This window comes from Phyllobates terribilis, unplaced genomic scaffold, assembly GCF_046119375.1.
Source record: "Phyllobates terribilis strain yellow unplaced genomic scaffold, ASM4611937v1 Scaffold_69__1_contigs__length_7402412, whole genome shotgun sequence".
Lineage (NCBI taxonomy): Eukaryota > Metazoa > Chordata > Amphibia > Anura > Dendrobatidae > Phyllobates > Phyllobates terribilis.
In genome coordinates, this window is record NW_027362829.1 from 7368992 (window position 1) to 7374736 (window position 5745).

At 41.8% G+C, this 5745-nt stretch overlaps 1 long non-coding RNA gene across 1 annotated transcript in view; it reads right to left on the bottom strand.

Annotated features, from left to right (window-relative positions):
- Positions 1 to 2005: 2005 nt before the first annotated feature.
- LOC141194367 (uncharacterized) overlaps positions 2006 to 5745 on the bottom strand; it is a 30881-nt gene continuing 27141 nt past the window's right edge. The window contains exon 3 of the long non-coding RNA XR_012267098.1: positions 2006 to 2395. This is a non-coding gene — a long non-coding RNA (uncharacterized lncRNA). The remainder of the gene's footprint in view (positions 2396 to 5745) is intronic.

Consider the following 5745-nt stretch of genomic DNA (forward strand, 5'->3'; position numbering starts at 1 on the left):
GGAGGCTTACTCCCCCATGGTCACACTGCTTTGCAGTCTTGCCACGCTCCCTCTTCTTGCGGATTTTTTCCTTCTCTGCCTGCCAATCAGTTTACTTTTTTCTCTCAGCTAAAGTTTATACCGCGAGTGCTCCCACCCCAATTTTGGGGGAAAGTGTGTCTTTCAATCCAAAATATACTTTAATTTTTCAGCCACCTCTTGTGTTCTGAATGCTCCACGAGGTATTTCGGTTTTCCTTCCTGATGCACTCCGTCAGTGCAGATCGCATAGAAGATCCAAAGAGCAGACACCCTCCAGTTACTCTTCTGGTTCTCCCTGGACTTCCACATTTTCCAGGTTGACATCTGTCTATTGCTCTTCATCGTTCAAGCTGCAGGCTGTTCAGGCTTCTGACTAAGTTGGACTCTGATCTAGACTCTGACCGGGCCATCCAAGCTTCAGGATATGGTGAACAGTCTGATCTTAGTAGTCAACCAGACACTTAAGGTCAAGGAAGATGAAGTGCTTCCCACAGAGCCTTTGGTATCTTTCAAAAGGCAAATCATACCCCTCGGTTGTTTTCTTACCACAATGAGTTTGAAACTATTTTATCCAGGGAATGGGACCATCTGGAAAGGCATTTTCAAAGTAGGCGAATAGAAATCCTATTTCCCTACCTCCTAAAGGTCTAGGCCAGGGGTGGGCAACCTCTTTCCTGCCGTGGGCCATTTTATTATCATTCAGGGGCCTCACAAACTTATCACCTGTACACTTCCCCTACTATATTAAGTCAAACAATTAACTCCCCCCCCCCCCCCTCCCCCTACTTTGGTGGCTGGAGCTGCTTCTCTTTGGTTTGGCTGTGATGTTGGGTATTATTGATCTTGTTGTTTTGCACAACTGCTTTTCCAGGTTTGACAGCCTGGAGCGCAGTCACAGACAGCCCTGGGCTAGCCTACCTATGGATGTAAACAATTCTATTTATGTGTTGTAGTAACATGGTGGTTCAACAACACAAAAATATTGTTGTTGCGGCACTATTACTGCATTGTCCTTATTCCAGCCCAGGTTTTCTTATCTGGCTGCCCTCCGTAAACCTTCCTCTGAGAATCAATGCTTGGCTCCATCCATTGAATGACCAGTGACACCAGTGTGTTTGGGAGGCAGGGGACGCTCTCTGTACTTTTGCTGTGACAAGCTATTGCAGATACACAGCTGCAAGGACATGAAGTCAACCTAAACAAGTATAGATGACCTAAAGATTTAATGTAGATATTATTCTTTGCCAGATCTACCTATTTTTTTATTTTTCTTTAAATTCACTATAGGTACAATTGAAATGGCTGAAAACAGCTCTGGTTTGCAGTTGGGACAAGCTGTTGATTGTAAAGAAGTGGATGTAGACAACAAGAAGGTATTTTTTTTTTTTTTGCTTTGGGGGTGTTTTGCACCATCCCTTTTTTTTTTTTTTTTTTTGTTTTTTACACATCACTTTTCTTCTAGGAAGCAGTAATGACTGATAATCAGGTCAAGGTCTCTATTTCACCTGATGGAGTGGGTACCGAAGGAACTGACGTAGAAAATATTTCTAAGGAGACAGACAAAATCAAGGTATCATTTTATATTTTTAAAAAATTATTTTGTTCCTTATGTTAAAGGTAATCTGTCATATGACTCATGCTGCTCAAAACAGTCAGCATGAATTGCATTCTAGCTTGACGATTGTATCCAGGTTTACTTTTTCTTTGCAGTGTTTCAAAGCTTCACAGAAAATATACCATATTTTTTTGATTATAAGACACTTTTTTGTTTGAAAAATGGGGGTGCATTTTATAATCCAGATATAGCTTAGCGGGTGGTGTATCTGGGTCACAGGAGGCATGGTTTCTGCTGAAGGAAGTGAGCGAGTGCAACGTTGGGCAGTGCTGCAGGTAGGAGGGGGGGGTGTCGGGCGCACGAGGTTGGTGCCATTGATTTTCAGGCAGTCAAAGGAATGGTGTTAAGGAAAATGTCTGCAGAGGCAGTGCTCTCACAGATTGAGTTATCTGCTCTCTGCTGCCATTTTCATTAAGCCCGTCACTTCCACTGGTGGGCGATTAATGTCGCACGCCTCATGCCGGCGACATGCCCCATGCTTGAGCCTGCAGCGTTGTGCCCCCGCTAACTTCCTTCAGCAGGGACCCTGCCTCCTGTGACGTCGCTCCATTGCGCCCCCCTCTCTCCTTGGTAAGCTACATTGACTATAAAATGGACATTGAGATTATAAGACAGTCCCCAAAAATATATATTTTATTTAAATTTGGGGTTCATTTTATAATCTGGTGCAGCTTAAAACCCTCAAAAATAGAATTATTCTTACCGTTAATTCAGTTTCTAGGAACCTTCCATGACAGCATATGGAGGTTGTCTCCACACCCTAATGGGGACAGGAAGCACAAAGAGGTTAAAAGCCCCTCAACAAAACAAAGCACTGGCAGTGTGCAGAGCTGTGGAGTTGGAGTCTGTATAAAACTGGACCGACTGACTCCTAGAATATATAATGAATTGGATAAATTTGTTTAATATAGAAAGAACATATCTATATTCAATCATAATTAAAAGCCTGATGTTCACATTGTACTATTGGCCATGACTAATTAGCCGTACTTTACTAGGTGTTTCGAGAGTCTTCAGAAATCCAAGTGATACAGACCTTTGAATCCTTAGATGCTGTAGCACAAGCTATTACTGATTTTGAAGAGAGCACAACATCAAATTTCATTGTTTTAGAAAAACAAAAAAACTTTGGAGATGAAGGTATGTGTTTTAAACTAAAATTACATAATTTATTAAATGAATTGTGTTAGTATGATGTTTGACGTTCATTTATGCACATTGCATATTTTTATTTTATGTAAACATAGTAAAGTTACTTAATTTTTAGGTTGTGTGGGTGGAAACACCTTTGCTATTTTCTTTTTATTTTTTTTTTTCCCTTTCTTTCAAAAACCATAACTTATTTATTTTTATTTTTCCATCAATATAGCCAAATGAGGGCTTGCAGGACGAGTTGTAGTTTTGAATGACATCATTTATTTAACCATATAGTGTACAGAAAAACGTTAAATTTCCAAGTACGGTTAAATTGCCCAAAAAAGTCAATTTCACAACTTTTTTTTTTATTATAAAAATCTGTCTACAATCTTCACTATATGGTAAAACTGATGTGACTGTATGATGCCTCAGGTCGGTACGTGTTCGTAGATACCAAACGTTTACTTTATGTAAGTGGTGGTAAAAATACCAAAGTTTTTAACACAATCACAACCAAGGATGTATATATACGTCCTTGGCCATGTCCCGCCCCCTCACGCTCTCAGATGGCATCATCACCCACATCTCAGCTGATCTGATCAGCTAACATGTGTAGCTAACAGCACCGATCTGATCAGCGATCGGATTTGTGCTGTTAATCCTTTGGATCGTGTTGGCAATCACTGTCGGGGATCGCACCGTTCCCCATAGGCTGTTACCTCGACCAACTGGGGTCCTGTGATCTCCCCGGATGCTGTCTGCAATAGCTTCCTGCCAGCAAAGTCTGAGTGACGTTGCCGCCAGAAAAGGATCATTTCTCTTGTGTACAGACGTGCAGTAGCTAATCTGAACATAAGAGAAGCGATCGTAGTCTGCAACGCTGAGGTCCCCTAGGGGCCAGTGTAACAAAGAAAAAATCAAATTTTTTTACAGATATGAAAAAAAATAATAATTTCAAATGCCCCCCTTTTGCCCCATTGAAAATAAATATTAAATACACATTTTGGTCAGAAATGCCCGATCTATCAAAGTATAAAATCAATTCATCAGATCTGTAAACTGCGGAGCGGAAAAAAAAACGCCTAAACTTCCAGGGTTTTTTTTTGGTCACTTCAACATTGCAATACAATGCAATAATGGGCGATCAAAACATCGGATGTACTCAAAAATGGTATCGTTAGAAGCGTCAGCTCAAGCCGCAAAAAATAAGCAATCACCCTCATCCTGAAAAATGAGAACGCTACGGGTCACCGAAATTGGCGCAAAAGTGTAATTATTTTTCTTTAAAAACTTCATTTTTTTTCCACCACTTACATAACAGTAAAAGCAGGGGCGTGACGGGACCCGGATGTACAGGGGCCCGCCCAGCGCCCGCCGATCCCAGCTCCTGTTTAATTTTTTTTTCCCAGCCAAGACATTTTCCAAGTTTGCGTTCCGACACTCCGTATTTTTGAGGATGCGTTTTCACTGCAAAGCGGATCCTCAGAAAGAATGAACAATTATTTTTGCGCTTTTGAGGATGTGTTTTCCATTGCCCACATTGTAGTATGGGCTCAAAAAAAGCACATCCTGAATAGCGCACTGGTGTGAATGGTGATGTGTTTTTTTTTTTGTTTTTTTTTTTTTAGAAAAGCACATCTGTTTTGCGGATCCTCAAAAAAACGCAGCGCAAATGCAGCATGTGAATGTAGCCTTCGATTGCGCTGTCCTTGTTTGACGTCTTGATCTAAGGGGTTAAGAGGTGTGGGTTTATCTCCTATGCACCCACAACTGTTAGCTACACATATCAGCTGATCAGATCAGCCAGTATGTGCAGGGAATGATGTGAGCCAGCATAAAAGGGAGGGAGGCAACCTAGTATGTACCCAGTACGTCACAGGTCGTAGAGGTGTTAACAGAATATCTCCTTGGGTGTTTCATGTGTTTTGTGACTTGTTCCCATTGTTTCTTTTATTGTTACTACTGATCAGACTTGTGGAGGTTCAGGTTCTGGTGGCTCAGCTTGACTTCTTACGCACCTTTCGCATCAGCGTTTTGAGCCTTTTACGGCAGATCTGGCAGCTTTGTCGCATAATGGGTCACTTGTGGCAAGCCCCATTCATTCCCTATAGGACTTGCGGTTTTGCCGGGTCCGGCACTTGCAGCAATTAAAAACGCTGCTAGCGTTTTTGTTTTTAACTTGCCGCAAGTGCCGGATTTGCCGTATCTGGCAAAACTGCAATTGCCGCACCCGACCACAAGTCCCATAGGGAATGAATGGGGCTTGCCGCAAGTGACCTGTAATGCGGCAAGGCTGCCAGATCTGCTGCAAAAGGCTCAAAACGCTGATGTGAAATCAGCCTTACAAAGTTCTGTTCTGCAACCAAATTTGACCTGAACCTCATTGAAAGTCACTGATTGGGTCGTTCGGCTCTTTGCCCACACAAAGCCTGCCATAAGCGAAACACGGGGGGAGGGAGGGCAAGGCTTTGTAATTTTTTTATTTTTTTTTGGTACACACTACATCCGATCACTCTTATTTTACCCTCAAAGCAGCAGATCAAACACTGCAATTGGCTCGCACTGAGTGTACCCGCAGCAAGCGATGCCCACTCCTGTGATTTGCATACTTAAAGCACCGGAACTCTGAACACAGTACCAAACACAGACTTCCCCAAACTTTTCTAACACCAAACTATAAAAGTCCAGTTCACTCATCCCTAATTGTTCCCATTTCAAATTTCTCACTTTTTCAGATTAACTTGGTGCCAGTAGGCACGTGTATCCTTTTGAGAAGTAGCTGTTTTTTTCTTTTTTTTCTTTAAGTATATTTCTCAGTGTCAGCCTTGTAGATGGCAGAGCGTGGTTACTTGTCTCCCAATGACTGATTTTCCAGTAAGTTCACAAACTTATCCATATAAATGTTTTAAAACTTGTATTGTTTTAGCTTTTAGACCTTCTTCTAAAATCTCAATACATTGGCACGGTCCACGA